This window comes from Dromaius novaehollandiae, chromosome 2, assembly GCF_036370855.1.
Source record: "Dromaius novaehollandiae isolate bDroNov1 chromosome 2, bDroNov1.hap1, whole genome shotgun sequence".
In the NCBI taxonomy this organism is placed as follows: Eukaryota; Metazoa; Chordata; class Aves; order Casuariiformes; family Dromaiidae; genus Dromaius; species Dromaius novaehollandiae.
The window spans coordinates 134,386,674-134,409,012 of record NC_088099.1 but is presented as its reverse complement, the minus strand read 5'-3'; the positions used below and the strand labels follow the sequence as shown (position 1 = coordinate 134,409,012).

The following is a 22,339-nucleotide window of genomic DNA, read 5'->3' as shown; positions in this document are numbered from 1 at the left end:
AGAGGGAATGCTGTTCTTGTAAACAAAAGCCACCAGGGCTATGTCCAAGTCTGAAACCATTTTCAGGGTTCCCAAGTCACAAATCTCATTGGCACATACATTGGAATGCCTGAGTGTATGATTCTACATTACTTTAATGCTGCATCTGTGCAGCATTATTACTACTGCCCCTTTTCAGGAGCTTAACTGCCTTTTTCTAACTACCAGAGAAGTCACCAGAAACTCTTATGAAGAGCCTCTTAATTTACCTTAATTTCAACTAGTTTCATATTACTATATTATTGAGAACCATATAATAATGCAGTGTAGTATTCTTCTGTTTCCTTTCACAAGGAAAACTTAAGACATTTGATTTTTCTCATTGAATTTCCTAGTAATATTTATGTAGAATAACTTGGCCTACCAGTCGACTTCTTAAGCATGTCTCCTCTTGCCACTAGAATCATTGTGTTTACTTTGCATCATATGCCTGTTTTTCCTTCATCTGCCTTCCTTTGAAGTCTTAGCTTTTCATTGTCACAGGATCCAGGAACCTTCTCAAGTGTACATGCTGCCACCTTTCAAGCCCCTTTGGCTAGAGGTGTGTATTCACTGAAGCTGAAAACAGTAGGAGACTGTACATGAGCATGTAAACTCTGTTCATAAGTTCACAGTTGCAGTTTTCAGTGAGTACATCTTGAATTGTGTCAGTGTAAGGACCTTTCAGTGTGGGAATATGTTCATTTCTTCTCAGTGGAGATACTTGTAGGAATGGTTCACCACCACAGTTGTGTCAGTCCTCTTTGAAAATTGCACATATACTTGTATCTCGCTTTTTACAATTTTCATGCCCAAATGTTGATATATTATAATTGAATGCAGTTTTGTTTCTTGAGCACCATTTGTAGTCACAAGTTAGAGCCCCAATAACTACCTGTTTGTTTTACCAGACTCCAATCTGATCATGCTTTTTTTTGTTGTATTTAACTTGCTTGAGATCCAGCTGTCATTCCTCAGACACATGAGGAGAACTGCATGATGGAAACTATTGGCCTGCCAGGCTGGTTGGATACACCTGCATTACTGCTTTAAGTATTGTCATTTCACCGGGAGTAATGTGCTCTGCCATATATCCTTGCACTACCACCCAAGACTCTTCTAATTTATTGATGTTTGGAGCCCTGTTTTACTGGGTTGCCTGCTGATACTCTAAGAACCCTAATTGTTTCCCTCATAACATTTATACTTATTTTCCTTTGTTCTTAACTGTAGGGAAAAAAATAACCTGCAGAACTAGGTAACACTGGCCAGCAAGCCTGTTTTTTTTTCTGTGTTTTTTGCTTTTTTGTCTGTGACACTTAATGCCTGTTCGTGATTCATTCCAGGAAAGTGCTAGACCTTTGTTAGGAAGTTCTTGAAATACATGCATATTTTATCATGTAGTGCTATGAACTTAGAAGTCCACTGAGGAAGGACTGAAGTCTTTCTGCTCTGTTTTTGTAAATAATTGTATGATTGCTTTAGGGACTCTGTCTTGTTTTCCTGATCAGTAGCACAACAACATGTCAATCATAAAAGGACAACTTGTATAACTGATGCATGTATTTCCACAGACACAGAGTGCTTAATCCATAACTGATACAAATCTTAAACTAAACCCTCAGTCTTGGAGACTAGAAAAGAGAGTATCTGAGAATGTGGGTAAAGACTAATGCAGGTTTTGTCCATAACAAAAAATTAGGGTGCTGGACTTGATAATCTGCATCTAGTCAAAGTTTTCTGTCAGTATAATTAACATTTAGGAGATTAATGTCCCTTCTGTTCCTGTAGATCTATTTGAACTTCACCCTGACAGTATATACAGGCCGTATAGCACTGCTGCTACGGAGTCTTTATAGCGAGATGCTCACAGCAACAAAAACAGTGGTAATGAAATTGTTAGACTTCTAAAGAAGCTGTGGTTCAGTTCATGTAGCTTTAATTCAGGAAAATCAGCAGCATGTTCCACAAACTCTGTGGAGAGTAAACTTCTTAATAGTTTCTTGTGTGTGTCTTTGGGATGAAATTTATCAGTAAATGTAAATTTATCAGAAATTTAGCAGTAAAATGTGCTATGTTTTAGATGTGTTTGCCTAGATTTGATAATATAGGTACTGTAAAGATATACATTTCGTAATGCTGTGTGAAGCATGAACATGTTACCATTAATTGTGGGAAGCCTGACTTCTGTGTGGGTGTGTGGTGGTGGGGTATGTGGGGTGTTTTTGTTCTCTTTTCATTGGTTTAAAACAGAATAGGTGAGCAGGCTACCATTCTGTTTGGTTGTTATTTTTAAGAAAATCTCGTCCACGTGCGGAAGCAGAAACTGCCACAATTAGTGGATGTGGTCCCTTCCTAACTCCCTCGGCTAACTAATTAATGTTTTCTGAAAATCGTGTTCTCCAAATTGATTACATCTTCTAATTTATATTTGACTTTTTTTTTTTTTTGCCTGAAAACTTTAGTGGTGTAAAAGAATAGTGAGTCAGCACTCCTGCCTGTGAAAATTTAGGGTATACAGTAAGCAGACTGGATCTTTTTGGCATAATACCCACTGGCAAATAGTTTCTTGTTTCTAGCTATATGCTCAGGTCCCCTATACTTTGTCTGCTGTGTTAGATTATATTCTCTCTAAGGATCCATTTTCTCTTTAGCTGTAGAAAGCATTCATATCTCTTTTGGCATGGAAAACATATCCTATTTATCTGAGTAGTTAGATCGCTCCAGCTGTCTAGGTGCAGCTTCTTGACTTCAGTTTCTTCCAAGTGACAGTGAATAAGGTAGTGCCTTATCAAAGCATCAAGTTATCAAATGTTTAATCATCTGCTGCTGAGTTTCTATATCAGCTTTTTTCATTGTCAAGAAATACTACCTTTTTAAAGACCTATGTTTGGATTATGGAAACCACAGGGTAGATTCAAGTGAGGCTTGAAGGTTTAGTTAGGAGCCTTTGGGATTGCTAGAATAAGGAGTCCATTCATTCATTCACTGATCCTTATGAATTAGGTTTGGCTCATCTTCCTTGATGTGTATTTTTGTAAGTACTAAAACTTTGATTTCTTCCTTAGAGTTTGAAGAAAAGGATGAACATAGCTAATGAGAATATTCCTTCTGAAAAGAATGAAAACTCTTTTCAGAAAGAACATCCAAAGACCTGTTGGTATTGGGCAGTGAAGCAGGTGACAGTGTGTGTCCTGAAAGGCTCCAGATTTTTTAGGCTAAAAGACTGAAACTCAAGATATAGTCTATAAACACAAAAGAAATTTCGTAAAAATATTTCTGAAGTACAATTCTCAGAGAAGCTGACTAATAACTATGAATACTTTATATAAACTTATTTACACACACACTTATACATACCATACTCTTTTTTTCTTTTAACATGAATATATTTGATTCAGTGATTGAATTACCACGGTGCCAGATGTAAATTTGGGAACTATAACCACTATTCTTTGCAGACTCTAAAACAGCAACCTTCACTTGCAGAAGATGTGGAAAACAAAACTCCAGTTTCAGCAGGGCAGAAGGGGAGGAATTGGTCTGTGAAGCTGCATATTTTCCTGCATGACAAACTCTTTTTCCTGCAATATTTTGTCACTTTTTTTCTTTTTAAACCGTTAGTGCATGCAGGAATTAGTGTCTCTAGGGATTTTGGAGGTGTCTTCTGTGCTGCAATAAGCTATTGATATCTGTAATACTTCTCACTCAACGCAGATAAAAGTCCTTGAACTTGCTCAAGCTGTAGGCCAGGAAACATGACTGGAACATGCTAGCTGCACTCAAAGAAGGTGTTCCTTTTTTTTTTTCTTGACTTGTGAAATATGAATTTACTGGGATCTTAAACTGAGTTGCTGCCATCCTTTTCCCTGCAAAGTGGCTTTAGTTTTCAGACTGAGAGGAGTTTCACTTCAGAATTGTTGAAGTACAGTGATCTGAAATACCAAAATTACATCTAATAATAAAATACAGGAGTGTATTTCTATTTGAAACTTATCATTGGGCTTTGTACTAAACAAGTCAAGGTTGGCAAATTTCTATTTTTCCCTTACTTGTTTAGGATTATAAAGTGCTTTTAACTTTTCCTTTTGTACCAAATAGCAGAATAATACTATGGTAGTCCCATAATAACTGAGTAGCTATAAAGCTACATCTCTGTGCATATGCTTATGCCTTCATGTTTCTCTTGTTATTTTTTCTAATTTGTAATTGCTTACAAGATAGCACCCATCTGTCTCTGAATTCCCTTTGTTGCTTGTTTCTGCTGTGTTGCTATTTCAAATCCAGCAAATCTTGGAGAAAATGTGTGCTAAAATCCACCCACCTGTGCAACAGTCTTCCAAGCCAGTGAACCAGCTGTCCTGTATGTACTAGTGTCGAGACCCAAACTCAGGCAGATTCCCCCAAAATTGGGGAGTGAGGGGAGGAGATCAAATAACTGTTATCTGGCAGATGTTGCTTCTTTTTGTGTGTTGACTCTGAGGTAACTGTTTTCTTGAATTTGTGATTGAACAGTTTCTGCAAATATTTCTGAGATTTTTAGTGTAGGAATTCCATATTTTGTCATGTAGTCAGTACCCCGATTGCAGTTCTGTTTTTAGAGTGAATAACAGTGATTAGAAAATTAAAATCATTTGAAGGTGCTCTGAAATCTCTGCTTAAAAGAAGCTGCTGTGCCATCTGCTTGTGCCAGTAAAGGTGCTTGAGCCTATACTGTTCAATAAAGCCAAACCCCAGAAAACTCAGGTATTTGAATACTTTTCTCTTTAGTGTATTGTAATTAGAGCAGGTCTTACCCCAGGTGGCATGCTGAGGAAAAAAAGCATAAACCTAAATATATATTTAGGTCACATCTTTTAACCTAATAAATTTTGTATGGATGTCTTGCACATAAAAAGAAGCTATTAGCGTTCGTCATTTCAAGAAGGCAGCTTCTGTGCTATCCATCTCTTCTGATGGTAGATGTTGAGGTGTGTTTGTTTTGTTTTGTTTCTTAAATATACTTTCTCTTGCTGAGAAAGACTTAAATGGAGGGCTATTCAGTGAGCTGGGGGAAGGTGGCCGCAGCCCTCGCCTTCAGCGGTGTTGCACGCGGGTGTCCTGCAGGAGATGGTGTCTCACCCCTTCCACTCTGCACTCTGAAGCGTTCCCAGAGCCTGTGTCTGTGCACTCTCAGAGCAGGAGAGAAACTTGTGCCTCTAGGTGTAGCCTGTTAAATTGCAGGGCTTGGAGTTTTTGCTGCTAGGACTGGTAGTGTAAATGATGGAGAAATTTGGAGCGGACTGAGTGCTTGGCCTGTATCGCTAAGCTTCTTGCAGCCCTTTGGTCTCCAAAGGAGGACACATACTTCTGACTTTTGAAACCTGTTTTCCTGTTGTTTAAGCTGGCAGATCCAACCTAAAAAGAGAGTGTCTCAGCTGTGGTTTTGATGACACATAATGGTGGAGCTGAATGCCTTCCCTTGTTGCTGTGTCTCCAGGCACTGCTGCAAAGAGCCTCTGAGAGCTCTGGAGTGAGAGCTGCCTCCAAGAGTGACTCTCCATTTGGAAACCTCTGCTGAAGGTGAAGGCCTCCCAGTACGCCAGGCAGCCTTAGCCGGCGCTTTGAAATACTGCATCCAGGTAAGGGATTAATTTTTCAAGTGAGTTGAAGTGGCTGACACAGTTCGCAAGATGAGGATTTTTTTCCATTTCTTATTAAATAAACACACAAAGGCATCTCTGGGCTCTCTCCTTCTTGAGAGGATTGCTGCTTGCTACCTAATACAAATGTTGTCATAGCAAAAGCTGGGGGAAAGAAAACAGTACATTGTAGGCTAGAGCCAGTAGTAATCCTTATAAAATTAGTGGAAAGATAAATCCTTGTTGACAAAGGAACAGACTGTTTCTGAACTCTACAGTGTGTTGTGTTTTTTTGCAAATGTATCCCACTTTAATTGCCATATTTGGAACCCCTTTGTAGTGGCCACAAAAATATGGAAAGGTGGTAAGATGTCTCCAGTGACAGGAGAAGAATGAGGCTTGTATATGATGAATATCTGTTTACTAGTGCTATAGTTAGTTCTGGATGACCAGACTGAGAAATCCTTCTGGCTTGTAAAGGATGAATACTGAAGGATGAGAAAGAAATGGGATCCTGAGATGTTGAACTTCAGGCCTATCAGCACTACAGACAGGCATTTTGGGAGATGTGGCATACTACAGTTTTATTGTATAGCCAGCATTTTGTGTGTACTGATGATATATGCAGAATCTTTCCTTCATACTGAAAAGACTAATTGAACTTGTGTGGAGAGTTGGCTGAAAAAAATGAGAAGTAGTGGAGATTGTTTTCCACCAATTTCTTCAAGATTAAATATGGGCCTTTCTAAAGGTCTGCCAACTTTTGCTTTTTTTTTTTTTTTTTAATAGCTCTTGCAAGGTGTTAACTTCATTGCTGGAAGGTTCCTTAAATGAATCAAGGAATATTTATTTAAGAAGGATTACAGATCTTTTCCTGTTAATTCTTCATTGATCTCTCTCAGACTACTATTAGGGTAGTGCAAAAGGGCTCTGACCTAGGCTCATTGCCCTAGCACAGCCAGCATTTCAGCCAGTAACTTTCCCTCATGGTCTGTTGTATGTGCCCAGGAGTAGGACCACCAAGAATGGTTAGGCCCACTTCTCACTTTCTTACACCATGCTCCTTCTCTTTGCTTGTTACTTCTTTGAATTCAGTTTTGGTTGAGTTTCTTCAGGCCAGGAGCAGGATCATTCTTGAATAATTAAGGATACTGTACTGAAACCTTAGAGCAGCAAAACTGATTATACAGTGATTTCAAGCTGAACCTCCCTCCTGTGTGCCCCCCCACCCAAATATTTTTCTCCTCATGTTTCCCTTTTTACATTTACTTTAGGGGTATGTGAATCAATACATGTTGAAATAGCCATGCACTAAAAATGAAGCCCTTCTTCTCAGTCCTCTTTGAAAAGTGAAATTTTACCCTCTGTGGAGCCTTTATTAACATGCATCCGCCTAATCCTATAGGGGTGCATGGATATATCTAAAGGGGGGGGGGGTATGCTTCATGTGCAAAAGTTGAAGAGACTGTAAGCTTTCAGTGATGCATAGTGTATGGGATGGAAATAGTCTTGAGTGCTGTTTCTACTTCCAGCAAATCAGTTTGTTCTGTGTCTTTCTGTCTCTTTTTTTCCTTTTCTTGGAGGGGTGTGTTGCTAACCAGAAACACATGATATGAGACAGCCAAATGTTCTGCTGAAAATCAAGGGCACTTCATAGCTGTGAAGATTTTTTTTTTTATTTGCCCTAATTTTTTTCATTGATGCAGCTGTAATTGTTGTAAATCGTATGAATAATTGATCAAGGAGTTCTTGTTACCTGAAGTAATATTATGCTTATTACTTCTCAAAACTGTGCACTTCTTTGTACTACAGCACTGCTCACACACTGCTGATTTTTTTTGTTTGTTTGTTTTTTCTGGAAGCTTTCAGCTCACACTGCCTTAGTCCTTCCTTCCTTTTTGCCTCTCTTCCTCCCGCCCCCCATCCCCAACCCCAAGAGAGTGGTGTTTTTGCTTCAGTATACTCTATGATTTAATTGAAAAGGCTCTTTTTGGTCAACAACAACAATATTTTAAAATAATCCTGGGAACTGTGCAATGTACACATCTGGTTTCACATACACATGAATTGCTGGCTTTACAAATACGAAACATGTAGTTCTTGCCGCAGAGTTAGCTAAAGTGTTCCGTAACTTGAGACTGTATTTGAAATAAAAACAAAATTGTATAGCTTCTTTACCATACTAATGGAAAACATTTAATTTACTTTTTTAAAGCCAACCAAAAGAATGACGCAATGCTGTTCAAGCAGATTTATGGTGCCTTTTCTTTTGTGGAAATCAATACAGCTTGAAGGTGCTGTTATGGGAGCTGGCTAGTTGACTGAGGTCCAGCTGTGTTCAAATGTAAACTCCTGTACCGCAAACCAAAACTGATGATTTTGATTTATTCAGGCATCACTATATGTCTGAGATCTTATGGTGTTGGATTTTATTCATAGCTTTTCTCTGCTTTATTTCCACTGATTCTTGATTAGAATTTCAAAATAGCAAGTTCAGTCTGCCTGTGATTATTATCTTTTTCCCTCTCATTGTTCAATATTTTCTGCATTTCCTGAATTAAAATACTTAACTCTGTGGTAGTGATACCAACCAATGTGTGCCTTTCAGTGGTGGGTTTCCCCCCTCTTTCTAAAAACAAACTCACAGGGGCCTTCATTCAAGTGGAGTGTTAAAGGGATAGCATGATTTTCCACTTTCTACAGAAGGAGCTCCAGACAGTGAATGCTCTTCCCTTTCTTTTCTTCTGTGAAGGAAGGTGAAAATGCAGCAGTGTAATTTTGGCTCAGACCAAAAAACTCCTTACAATGGAACTGCTTTTTCCTGAAGAAGTGAAACTAACTGCAGGTTTTCATAGTGCACCCAATTTTATGTCTTTGTTCCCTTTCTTATTCCCCTCTGCCCCTGCTGCTTTGACTTATTTAAACTCTGGACTATAAAGAGTGGTTAGTGTTTCTTTCCTTATTTTCTTCCTTAATGGGATTTCTGTCCTGCTTAAGCAACTTACTCCTGGTAAAATTTCATTTGTAAAATTACCCTTCAGTTGGGTCCCTGACAGGCTTCCCCCCCCTCCCACCGTGAGTGATGTGTCAGCTTCCTATGAAGCTCCTTAGTTGTTGGCCTACGTGCCAGTTGTGCTAACTTCTACCCTAAGGAATCTCCTGACTCGATACTTGCTTCTGGCAAGCTACAGAATACGCTTCATCTCTTCCAGAGTTTTTCTAATTCTGTCTCTCAAGTAGTGAAGATGCCTGGATCGGACCACTTTCTCATCTAGTTAACACCCCTATAGTGAATAAAAGGTATGAGAAGATGCTGTATGTAGGAAGTGAATCGAGTAGCTTGCGTAGAACTTCACTAGAGCAGCCAGAAATGACAGATGGGTTTAAGAGTCTTATCACAGGGCTGGCTCAGGGTGGGGTGGTAAAGAGGAAGCAGGGGGCTGTAGTTAGCCTTGGGTTGGGTTGTTTTTGTTTGGTTTTTGAGTTTTTTTGAGAGGATGGAAAAGTGAAACTGAATCCCATTAGTATGGAGAGCAGTGTTGCTGATAGTTGCACTAGGGAAGAAGGCTACCAGGGATGAGACTTGATACCGAATTACAGGAATCCAAATTCATAAATGTTTATAAAATTTGATTATCTAGAGGAAAACAGTGAAAGTATCAGATTTATAGGCCTGAATTTCAGTGCAGTTTCAAAAAAAAACTTGCAGAGGTTTGTAGACTTTTGAACTACTCAGTTTTACTTGTAGGATAAACATTGCATTTTTAAGAAGTATTGAATGTATCTTTTGCCACAGTTTCTTGTGTGATACCAGTAGTATTGTTTGGGAGCATACAGTGTGATTATGTTTAGTATAACCATGAGGACAGCATATGTCCCGTAGCTGCTAAGACATAATAGAGATTTCAGACATTACCAAGAAATTTTGAACAACTTATTTTCTGATGTGCTTTCTGAAGGTGGGCAAAATACCTTTGTATTAGCATCACTTAATCAGAGTGGCCAGTCTGGATCATAGATGTTTCTACAGGCATAAATTTCTTTTCTCTGCGGCTGCTATTTTACAAATATCGTCTTGTGTTGTAGAATATCAAGTTACTTGAGGTATTACCCATCAATGCTCTTTAAAGGAAGTGTGTTATAAAAGACAGCATATGAATCTTTACAACAAAAGAGACGTAAAATTTTCTTCCCTTTTTTTGTCAGGCTCTTCCAATATTCAACTGTTTCTACTCTGGTTCTATCTGCAACTGAAACAGTTGCTTCAACAAACAGGCTGACACATTTTGACAATGTTTAGTCAAATAGGTCTTTAGTTTGACTGCTGTAAAATTCTTGTTAGCATGCAAGACCTGGCACTTAGTTTTCTTTCTGCTTTTTTTCCTATGCTTATACCTCAACTTGGACTGTCAGTGGGCCATAACACTTGTAAACTTTAATTGAAGTGTAGCTTTAAATTTACCACAGGGTATTTTAGCTTTGCATGGTTACAGTAGTAGCAGTGTATTTCCATATAAACACTGAAACAGAGCTGTTAGCGCAAATGCTGTAAGAATTTTTCTTTTCTTCTAAAGTTCGTGGAACACAAGATAGCTGCACTTTACGATGCTGGTACTTTTAGGGGATTAAAAAACTTTTCAGAAATAAATAAATACAGATAGCATTCTCAGACTAGCAAAACAGTATGTGAGGGATGAGAAGAAAGGTACTGATTATTTTGTAGAGGATAATCTCAATTGAAATGCTGTCCTAGAAGACTCCTTACGCCTGCTTTTCAATTCACAAGTTAAGGTAAAAATACAGGGAATGACCCAAAAATGGTAGTCTCTAAGCTGTTTTGAGTATGTCTTGTCTTATTTTTAATCTAGCTTGAAATTTAGCTCTTCCTCTCAAGTCAAACCTGAATAAACTGTTTTGGCTGTTCCTGTTGTCCTCATGGTTCTAGCTTTGCCAAACATAGCTATTGTGACTTTATTTTAAGGACAACTCTTACTTGAAATTTGAATCCCTCTGGAAACAGAACACTGTCTGGAGGATGCAGACTTGCTGTTAAGAAACTTAAATAAGATAAGGCTAATCCCATCGTATGCTTCCACATTAGGAGTTGGAATCGAGACTCCCCTTTCCTGGCTATAGTTCCATACCACTGGCTGTGTGCCTTATTAGATTCCCCCCCTCCTTTATTTTTCTGAATTCTTGGCTTGGTTGGACATTAATATTAAATGTTACATGAGGTTGTGGATCACTGCCCTACTGTGCCAATTTTCAGGCCTCTACAAAGCAAAAAAGTTCTCGGCTTCTAAGGGTGAAAGAACGCTATTGAAAACAAGTGTAACTATAGTCTGGTTATGGCAAAGGATGACATTTCTTGTATGTGGGATATTTCATTTCAAAATGGTGTTTTGTATAAGTATAGATATTCTAAGGACTAGAATGCTGAATACTTGTGATCTTTTGCTCAGCTGATTTATAGTTTCAGAAGCAGAAATTCTGTACATGTAATATGAGTTCTTGTACTGTTGTTTTGGAGTGGTACTGAACCAAACTTCATTATGCTTCCCCATAGAGGAGCTACTACCAGATATTTCAAAAGCAAATATAAGAATCTTCGCACAGGTGTGGGATAATCCACTCTCAATAGTGGTTTGCCCTGGTCTCTTCCATTTAGAGATTAAACTACAAACCAGTCAGTTTAATATCTGTTCTAATATTGTTTGCATTGATTAATATACTTGTTGTATAATATATCCTTTTTTTAATCTTGTTAAAATACTGGTCTTATTGACTTCCTGTGGCAAAGATATCCATAATTAAATTGCATGATGGCCTAAAACTTGTTTATAAATATTTCTGGACATTTAAATCTGCATCTTTAATAACTAAATGTAGCCTTTTCCCTTGTCCCTTCTATTTGACTACACAATCTTATTTTTTTCAGGCTCTTGTCATATTTTCATACCCTTAAGCACGTTAATTGCTTTCTCCAAGGCTTTTTCTTTTCCTTAAAGAAAGGAAAATTAATTGATACTCTACAAATAACACCTTTAAACTTGCCGCCCTCTGCAAACTCTTTCAGAAAGGAAATAAAATGCAAAAAGTGACTTTCTGATTTCAGAGCTTGGTTATCTTTTAAGTTCTCTAAAAAAGCCTTAGCTTTCTTAAAACTTGCAGCATAATAGAAAATTTGTAGGCAAGTAGGTATTGGGGAATAAGTTTTTGAATTTTTTTAAAAGGCACACTTTCAAATTTTCCTAAAATAAGAATTGGTAACTTCAGTAAATAAATGAATAAGTATATCCTAAGCAATGATTGTATGTAAGTAATTAGCAGTTAATCTCCTTTCCTTTAAGTATTCTGAAACTTTTACAAGACTAGATAGTTATCAATAGGTTTCGACTCACTGGGAAGAAGCATTCTTTGGTAGTTAAGGTCTGGATTAAGGGCAGAAACTTTTTGTTCTAAGATCAGCTACTAACTTCCGTTATGTGGCCCTGGGCATGTCACTTACCTTTCTTTCAGGGGTTTATCATTGAATCCATTATTGTCTCCCCCATTGTAAAGTACTTTGTAAGCTCTGGAACTGTTGAAAGTTTACTCTGAGGGGACTCAACTTTATTTGCTATGTAATTACTCATGTAGCAATGTAAACCAAAGTGGTAGTATGTAGTTTAGTTTAAGTTCACTTAAAAAAAAAATGCAGCCAGCAAAATGAAGCCACCCTGTATGATGTGTGTTGCAGTAAAGTGAATTTGAAGAAAACTCTAATAGTTAAATTTTAGGAGTACCTGTCTGTACAAAGAGTGATGGGAATAGAGCTATTTGGTTTAAAAATAGTTACAATAAGCAGGAAAGAAAAGATCTTTCCTAAAATGAATACGTGGCAGTCTTAGTTTGCCTAAGTTTTGAGCAGAAGATTTCCACTTACGTTTCCTGCCAAGTAAATTAAATCTGTGAAGAAAAGCTGGACTCCAAGTGTTGGACTCTTAGTATCTTTTAACAATATTAATGTGATGAAACAGAATATTGATAAATGCAAAGCTGCATTTAACATGGACCAGCTGAGACCTTTGTGTTCCTACACAGTGTGAAGATTGTGTCCCCTGCAAGTTTATTGCTTTGTATTCTGCACTTCTGCATGTGTGCCAGAACATGCTCACGGAAGAGACATAAGAGACATTCTTTCTCTTTTCTTTTATGAGTGCTTTTATTTCCTGTGTAGAGCTGGAAAAGAGGAGCAACAAGAGGGGTTTTGTTAAATACAGCAAAATCTAATTACAGCTTGATTTAAAGCCACATTTACACAATGGCTGAGGGGTGAGTTCACTTCCACAAAAACAAACTCGTTGGCTTCCTACTGTGCAGTGAGGAATGTTAAGATATGTTGCCTGGAGAGCAGCTGCCTCCCTCTGCTGGCACTAATTTTTCTTACACTATGTGGCTGCAGTTATTACATCATGTGAAAATAAGAATGTATTCCTATACAGAAGAGTATTGGTGGATGTATTCTTCAGTGTGTACTCACCTTACTGGTTACACTGCAGGTAATACAACCTACATTATTTAAGTATGTGACCAGGCTCAATGTTTGTTTTTTCTATGAGCTGGAAAAACTTTCCTCAAAACATGGAATGGAAGAAAATACCACCTCATTTTTTGAGTTGTATCCCTCTGATTCAAAGCAAAAATGGTGGTGAATGTAACACTTATTTACAATATGGTTTTCATTGAGTGTGCACATCTGAAAGGAGCAAGTTGTGATCTTCCTTGTCTGCTGATGTATCTCCAAAGGTTGTGGACCAGTAGAAAATGTGCTTTTAAAATTTTGGTGGATTTCTATCTTTTCTATTTCTGGTTTAAATGTTCTGCTTTTCTTTTAACTCTTTCTCAGGAGGAAAAGATCAACTCATAGTAAGCTGGAGATACAGAATCATTTATATTGTGCTCTTCTCTTCCTTGGATAGCGTTTGCCCAAGGCCTGTATCACAGATGGTATCATAGCAGTGCCTCATAGTCATTTGTGACCAACTCCTGCATGCAGGTCTTTATTCATCTCTTCTTTCCTACTGATGACTCTGCCATTTTTAGCAGAGTTTTTGATTACTGTTGTGAAAGTGCCTGACCTTGCACTCTGTGCTGCTACATTTCTGTCACTGTAATTCATGAGATTATTCATTTATTTCAGTGAGGCACTTCAGTCCTTCTTTGTGTTGATGATGCCTTGCAGTTTTGCATTATCAGAAAGTCTCATCAGTGCATACTTCCAGCTTGCAGCAAGGCCTTTTATAAAAATCTGAAGTACCATTGGTACCAGTTTAATTTCCCTGATGTAGGAGAGGTTTTTTGAAACAATTTCTTGTCCTTTTCTTGTAGTGACTTCTTCAGCCTTCTTTATAGTGTTTTTGCCACTCCCTTTCCCCCTTCTCCACCAGAAGTGACAATTTTCCATGTGGTATCACATGAAAGTTTTGCTGGAGTCTAGAGATTAGACTTACTGCAATGCCATTACCTAGGAAAATCAGTTGCAAAGAAATGCTGCACTAATCTAGCCCAATGTACTTTTGGTAAATGTATGTTGCAGTTTATTCTGCTTTCCAGTTTTCTCTATATCCTTTATCTTCAAAAACTTTCTATAACTTGTATGCCTGAGGTGAGAAGAAGAGGTCTACAGTTCAGCAGCTCCTATTCCTTAGGCAGAAGTTAGACAAACATAACTACCTGTATATAATCACGTTCCTAAAAATATAAGAAAGTGTCTCTGATTTGAAGTCAAATACAGGGAACTCTGCCCAGCTGAAGTCTCAGACTTTTATTCAGATTACATAAGCAGTAGCTTTTGTAAATGCTGATTCACCATGTTTCACTTCTCTAGATGTTTCTGGGCTTTAGCTAGGTCTCTGTTAGAGTCTCTGCATTCAGTGCCTCATGTTTTCTGAGAGGTTGTCAGGTGAAGGTCATCAATTGTAGAAAGAAAAATAGTCTTTTTCAGCACCTTTTTGCCTGCATTGTAAAAGGCCTTCAAACCGTAAGGTGCCCCACATTCCTTAGAGGAGCACCTTCTGCCCTGGTTAAAGGAAGAGATGAGTGTTTGCTGCAGTAAAAAAGGTCCCATCCTTCACTAGTCTTCTCCAAACCAGGGTGGTGAAGAAAGCCTTCAAAATCCAAAAGCTGGGAGGATGCTTGAGCATGTGTACAGGTGTCTGGGGTCAAAGTTGCCGCTTTGTAGGGTGGCCTACTAGGGAAGAGAGCTGCTTTTGGCACCAGAACTGTTTACACTGGCATACGGTGAGTGTTCTGGAGTACTGGTGTGACCCCTGCTGTGACAATCCCAGTCTGGAGCTGGCTCTCATCTCTGGGTGGCTATGGGCACTCGCTGTTGGAAGTCAGGCACTACGTAGGGAGATTCTGTGCCTTTTGCATCTTCTCCTGTGGACCCGAATTTCTGCATTCAGGTTCTTTAGAGAAGGTGGTTTGAGGGGAAAATGACTCACCTCTTTTTTCTTTTTAAGCTTTTCCTTCGGCTGTAACAATTATAAAGTTTATTCTCCTAGAAGATGCACAGATCCTCCCCACCCCAAATTCCCTAAAACAAAAAATAATAGTTTTTTTAAAAGTGCAGGAATTCCTGCTATTTCTTTAGTGGATACATTTTTGAGAGGATGAAGCTTTCGCCTACATTGGTTGCTAGTAGCACATTACCAAAATAATAGCTATATGATTTTTGGTTACTTCCCTGAAAAATCAAGCTCTGACTCTTTCGCTTAAATTTGTGAAGAAGGATGTTCAAAAACAAGTAATAAGACACAGATCTTTTGTCTGTTCCTTATCACAAACAATATTCTTTCCACCATAAAGGAATTTGTCCTGTCCAGAGTCTCATTTTTGTTTAATGTGAGTAATGTTAGTAGGGCCCTGCTGGAGTGGGAAAGTTTACAGGATTAAGGTATCATGTGGTATAGCCGTCCTGTTGCATCTACCAGATGCAGTTGCACTGGAGACCTGTTGTACAAAATAGGGCCAGTAGGTTAGGTTAATTAGCTGACTGCTAATCTTGAGCATTTAATGCCTACTGTGGATTTTTCACTTAGCTGTGGTTAGCGCTGACCAGTAGCAATATGGAGTGTTGAGCTTTTCGAAAAGCAGAAGCTACGTGTTCCTCTGCACTGAAAAGAGCTCTTCGTGGATGGAAGAGCTTTCTTTACAGGCAGCGTGATGAGCCTGAAATGGATTTCCAGGGGAGGACTTCAGTCCTCCTGGGCTCTTACCATGGTTGTTGGCAATTCTGTGGCTGTCCCACCAGGGTTTACCAGAAGCAGCATCAGTCCCTTGAACAAAGCATTTTGTGAAAACCCTTCCCCTTTGGTAGGGGTAGCTGAGGACATGGTGTTTGTCATTGTAGCAGTATCCAGAATTCCCCGCTATGTGATAAAAATAAAGTGTTTCCACTCAAGCCTGTTCAAATATCTTGCTTCATCTCTGTTTGTTTTGAGACTTTCTGGAGTTTCTTAGACAATGTATTGAATGAAAACATTTAATTTTTTTCTCCAGAGAGCTTAGTACTGAATCCTGTGTGATTTATTAAAGTTTGATGTGTACAAAAGGAAGAAAATATTTTTCAGTGAACTCTGGTAGCTGACTTTAATTATATTTTCTCATTAGTGTCCCTGAGACCTCATACCATGATCTGAAATGGCTTGTTACCCCAACAGTTATTAGGTTTGTTTAGCATAAATACACAATCTGAAAACCAGATCAGCATCCTCTGTTTTTGAAAATGTCAGCACATACAAACCTTTTGCTGATCTATAAAGTATTTTCGAGAAAGGGAGGATGTTCATGCATTAGGGGCAAGTGTCTGATTTACTTTAAAACAGAATCATGTCTCTCGTTACTGCTACCTGTTAAAGCTACAGTTTGTAACTGATTCCTTCATATCAGGTTAGGTGCTGTTAGCTTTCAGTGGCATGAGAGTACTTTCTCCTGTCATACGGTATTTAAGAAGCACTCTGCAGTGGACTGAGCAGAGCACGTGTAGATACATGACCTCAGCCAAATATTATTTAGTCACTTCAGTGTGATTTGTTATCTCCATCCAGAATTACATGTTATTAACACTTGATCATTCTGATATCCAAACTTGGGTCTTGTGTTTGCATCAATGCTAATGAAGTATTGTTACTTGTGGATTATTCCAGTAGTCTTATGCCTTCTGTAGAACTTTCTCTGTAAGACTGATTAGTAGAACACAAAGAGCAGAGGGGGTTCGGAGAAATGAATAAACCTGTATTTACCACACGAGCTTTAACTGTGTTGAGTTACATCTTAATAATGTAATTCTTCACAAACAGTCTTTTGCAATGTGCATTCACCTGGGCTTTCATGATGATAGGCAGCATTTAATGAAAATGTTGACTCATCTAAATAATTGTTTTCTCTATTTTGTAAGTCAGATTACAAGATAAATCAGAATTAGAAGTTTTAAATCACACTTTTCCTGAATGATTGCTAATGATCTTTGCCAAGTCAGTACACTCATTTACATATTTTAGTCACAGGCAAGGTCTTAAATTTCAGTATTAAGGGAAGCAGAAGAAGGTGTTTATGTAGAGTCTTGAATGATAACACTTTGGGTTAATATTTTGAGTCTTTTTCAAATTGATAGTAACTCCTTATGTTAAGTTTTGTGTGAAGAACAGAGTGGATTTCTCGTAACATAAAACTTGGGTTATCTTGCGGGTGGGAAGGGTCTGTAAGATGTAGTCTGCATATGCATTTGATACAGCCTTCCATTCTGTTACAGATTGCACACCAGCAGTCTTTAATGTTTGAATGTTTTAATTCTAATGCAAATACTGAAATGACTCACCAGTTATCTAAATTGCCAGGTAACTATACCTGTATTTAGTTTTGTGCTATTTCCTTATCTATGTTTCTATCTTAATTTTCTCAGCTGAGAAAATGATAGTGAGTTTCACTAAGGTTTAGAAAAACAAAAACCCCAAACACCCTGGGAAGTGTTCTCACCACTATAGTCTCTGCTAGCTCTTGGCTGGCTTCTTCAGGTGATCAGTTATTGGGATGTGGAGTATAAAAATCTTTCACAGTACCTTCACACAGAAAATACTTAACCTTGACTTGTCAACAGACTACATTCGGAGATGACTTTAAACTTTAATTTAAAAAAAAAAAGCCTTCTTTCTGCTACTCCTTGCTAGCCAACTCCCACAATACCTTAATCTTGGTGGCTGTGGAGGCATGAGCTTATGGTCCTGGAGAAGTTTGAGTCAAGCTATCTGAACTCTAAGAAATGAGGTGATGCAAGTGAACCCCCCAAAGAAAACGGGAACCAATTAATTTAGGAACCTGGTTTTTGTTTATAAGGTCAATGAGAGAGTTCCAGACCCCAGCTTTAATTTCTTTCCTCCTCCACAGAGGAACTACTGTGTGCCAGAGACTGCAGTACTTAACCATGGGTTAGGGTGTCTGCTAACTTGCTGGTGGATCCAACTGCTGACTTGGAAGGGTTCTGACAAGAAATCAATACTCTTTTTCCATCTGGCTGCCTTGAAGACTACGTAAATTAAATCTATTTATCTTTAATAAAATTTATAGAAAGGATGTCCATACGGCTACATTTAGCAAGTGTGAGCTGCTGCATGTGTTGTTTCTAGGAGGAAAGTTGGCTGGATACTTTTGTTTTTAAAGAAGTTACAGGTAAGTTTGCCTGAGACTTATAGTAGTGAGATGCAAATAACAATGACAGGTTTTTTTAGTTTTGTTTTTCTTTTGCTTTTCTTCCTCACAAGCTAGGAAATCTGCAGCCTAGCACACTTCATAAGCTGCTGAGATGGGCAAGGAGGTAAGGAGGTACTACCATCTACAAGGCTTTCTTTTCTTTTTTTTTTTTTTGGTGGGGGGGGTCTTCTGTTTCCTAATACTTCTTAGGTGTGGCTTTTGTTGCTCCCTTTTGTTGGGCCCTTGCTTTCTTCATTTTTCTTTTGGTCTTGTTCTTTCATGTGTGTGGTGTTTTTTGTTTTGTTTTGACAGAGCAAACTTCTCAAGTGTAGGCATGTATCTCTGTCACCACCAGCAGCTTCTACAGATTTTATACATCTTTTTATCTCCAGCCCATCTTGCATATCCACAGTTGATTTCTACTTCTATTTTGTACTTCTTCCTTTGTATTTTTATTTACTTGAGCAAGCTATCTGTAAGTTCTGTCAAACTTGAACTCCGTCTTCTGCTGCAGGAAGGCTAGAGGAATGTCATGAGATGGGAGATATGAGACATTCTAGTATACAGCATGACCAGGAGGACTTGAAGGAATCTCTGACTTTTTTCCAGCTCCTCTCCTCTGTTAGTTTTGGAGCTGGAGAAACATGTGTGCAGAAGCCTTTTAAAAAAAAAAAAAAGGAAAAAAACTACTGTAAAAGGTAAAACATAATTTCCAGACTTCTCCTTTATGCAGTCTCAGATATATAAGTTAAATCCCCTGTGGTGAGCAAGTAAAGAGATTTCTGAATGTAGTTACTTCTTTATCTTAGCATAGAAAGTAGAATAATAAAAAATCAGATGTTAAATTTGGTTGGGTTTTGTCTCACTGTATTGATATAAGATGCAAAGCAATAGTAGAAGTTACTGTTTCCAGAAGTACTGTACTAACTTGCCACAAGGGATGATTATATTTGAAGTACCTGAAGAGAGAATGAGCCTTCTGAATTCTTCTCAACATCAATATTTCAAAGCTGTTTCAATTTATGTAATTTTGTATCTGTTTCATTATAAACAAATAGGGCAGTTGTAAGTACTCAGAATACCTGAATACTTTAAAGGAGATAAATGGATAGATTTTGAAGGTTAGCCATGTGCACACTAGCTTGTGTTGAACTGATCCGTGTAAAAATTGGTACTTGTATGCACTTGGTTATTTACACTGCTTCCCTTCAGTCCTTCCAAATATGGACATTTAAGCTAGTGGGTGGGATCTGGTGGGGTTGTATGTGGCAATTTAAGTATAGAAATTATAGCATTTAAGTGCCATAATATGGGGTTTCTGTTGTCAAACATGAATAATATGTACAGTGAAATCAGTGTTAAACACTTGGGAAACTTAGAAACTTTCCAGTATTTCCCTTTGCTACCAGAGCTTTTACTGTGATTATACTGATTATGTTTTGACTATAGGGTGCTTTGAAAATATCAATATCATCTTTAAAGCCAGTCAACGAATAAAGCAGCTTCTTTTTTGGATCCTGAATAAGACAGAAGCTTAGGGAATAAGCAGAGATTTCTTTGTTCATTTAGCTAAAGACTGTGTTATTACAGTGCATGCTGGAGTTATGTTTGTGAATACCTGGAGAAGCTATAGTTCTGACTACTTTTTTTCTTAATTTTTGAGTGCTTGGTGCTTGCCTTTTGACCTTTGTTCCCCCCCCCCCCTTTTTTTTTTGGACCTAATTTTTTTTTTTTTTAGGGACAAGGGATTCGTGGTGTTGCTATTATGGTGTTACTGACTTACTCTTCTACCTGTGGCATGTTTGAGACTTCTAGACTTACCACAGAGAAGTCACCTGCTTGAGGTAGTGGGAAGCCGATCTCAAAAATGTGCTGTCCTTTACAGGATACAATATCAGAAAAAAATGCAGCGTTTTTTGCTGCCTGTGCATGCTTACAAAATGACTTTGAGTTTTCAGTGAAGACTAGGTTTAGACATACAACCATTAGTCTGCATTAATCTTACTCTTATGTTGATATAAATTCATGCCAAAATAATAAATGCTCACCAAAATGACGTGTGGAGTCAGCAGTGCTAAGTTACAGTGCCAGTGAGACAAAGGTTGTTATGTACTTGCATTTTAACATAAAACTGAAGATCCTCATGCTTGTGCTTTTAGAAACCAATTCTGGAAGCACTGGGGATTTGCACTTGGGATAAAGGGATAAAAGGCTCAATCTGATTTCAGATTTATCTGTTCTCTGAGCACTTCATGAAGGTGACTTTTCTTGGATGGCCACAAGAAGAAATTGTGGTCACCAGTAGCAGTAGCACTACAAGTGGTAGTCCAGCAGATGTACAACACTAACTATACCACGTGGATATGTGCTGCAGAGAAATTAGGCAACATTTTTTATTCCTCCCAGCTCTGGGAGGGGAAGATGAAGAAAATGTCTGTTGTTGTACCCAAGAAGGCTTTGGGAAGGCAAAGCAAAGTAGATAATTTACCCCCAGGATGTGGCACAGTTCCCCTGCTGCCTGTTTCCCATCCTTTTTAGAGCACTCCCTAGCCCCCCGTGCTGATGTTGGTAGGGTTCTCTTACTCTTGTTTTAGTTGGAGCACAGTGCAGAAAGTGTCTATTCAAATGGCTAGAAAGGGGAAGATGACAAGGAATGTGATTTGTTAGGCTTGAGGGTCAGGCACTCATCTGTCCTAATTTATACTAATTTTTCATAGCCCTAGGTATGTGAATTGTTTGCTCATTTTACATTACAGAAAGATTGGCTAAAATCCAGAAAGAGTCCTGGAAGCGGGGCCTGGGATCTTACCTGTGCTACAGACTTCCAACTGCTAGGTGTACGTGCTGCTCTGGATGCAAGGACGCTATTGTTCTGGGACATTATACTAAATAAGAGTCTGGAAGGGCTTTTTTCATAAAAAGGCTTTTGACTTGCTCCATTAGATCATTAAGCCTTTCTTACTATAGAGGTTCTTCTGTTCCAGCAAAATGCTTCTAGTTTCTTGTAAGACTGTGTTCTGGTATAGCGAGTTACAGTTACTGGTCTTAAAAGGATACAATTTCTAGACATTAAGACTCTTTCCAGGATTAAAATAAATTGCTTTACATCTAGTTGAAAAAAGCTTTAAGATTAGTAGGTTGTCTTCAGACTTGCTAGCCTTGAAATGTTAACCAAAGCCATTGCATGTAGAGCTAGTATTCTTCTGGGATCCCTTGTGTTGAATGTCTTCAACTCTTGTGCACATTAGTAAGATCTGAGAGTTGCTTTGAAACTCTGAATTACCCAGCGCTTTACCAGTGAGTACTAGAGCACTGCAGTCTCAAAGGTTCACAGCTCTGAGCTCACACTGAGCTTGCTGGTGGCAAAGCGGTTTTTGAGTGTATGCCTATATACATTACTGTCTGAAGAACCACTTCATCTACTGACAGTCGCACCTTGACTTCCTTTCTAGTTGTCTTGTTGTTCAACATAAATACACTCTCACATAAAGAGATGTAAGAGAGGGGAAAACAGTCTTTGAAGGATGAAAACCAATAAGTTTTAAATAGCTTAATAGGTCGTCTTTGTCATCACGCAAGATCAAAGAAAGCCACATTGCTGTACTTTATACTCAGAATTTGAAATAACATTCATAATTACGGAAGTGAGCAACTCTGACAGTTTTTTGCTTCAAAGAGAAGAATGCTAGACTTCATTCTTTACCTGTTATGCTGTTTGCACCATAGCATTTTTGAAAAATGACACTTGTCCTCTATTGGAAAACTTGCATTGAAAGTTTTCCCAGGCCAAACTATGTGTATCTCAGGTATATATGCTCAGCATCTGACTGTGTGTTACAGGTTACAGTAATGCAGTCATAGTGAAAAAGATGCAAAGTAGAAAGGGAAAGAGAAGAACATGCCAGTAGAAGTAATGAAGATTAATAACATGGAGGTACTGGAATTATGCTTATTGTATTCCAAGGTTT

The 22,339-nt window shown here is 38.3% G+C and overlaps 1 protein-coding gene across 5 annotated transcripts in view; it reads left to right on the top strand.

Annotated features, from left to right (window-relative positions):
• Positions 1 to 22,339, top strand: part of FAM110B (family with sequence similarity 110 member B) — a 116,811-nt gene that overhangs the window by 27,636 nt on the left and 66,836 nt on the right. For 3 of the 5 annotated variants that reach the window (XM_064507514.1, XM_064507511.1, XM_064507512.1), the window contains exon 2: positions 5,498 to 5,639. The exons of the other annotated variants lie outside the window; for them this stretch is intronic. The gene's annotated coding sequence lies outside the window, so the exon portion shown is untranslated. The remainder of the gene's footprint in view (positions 1 to 5,497; positions 5,640 to 22,339) is intronic. 5 annotated transcript variants of the gene reach the window in all.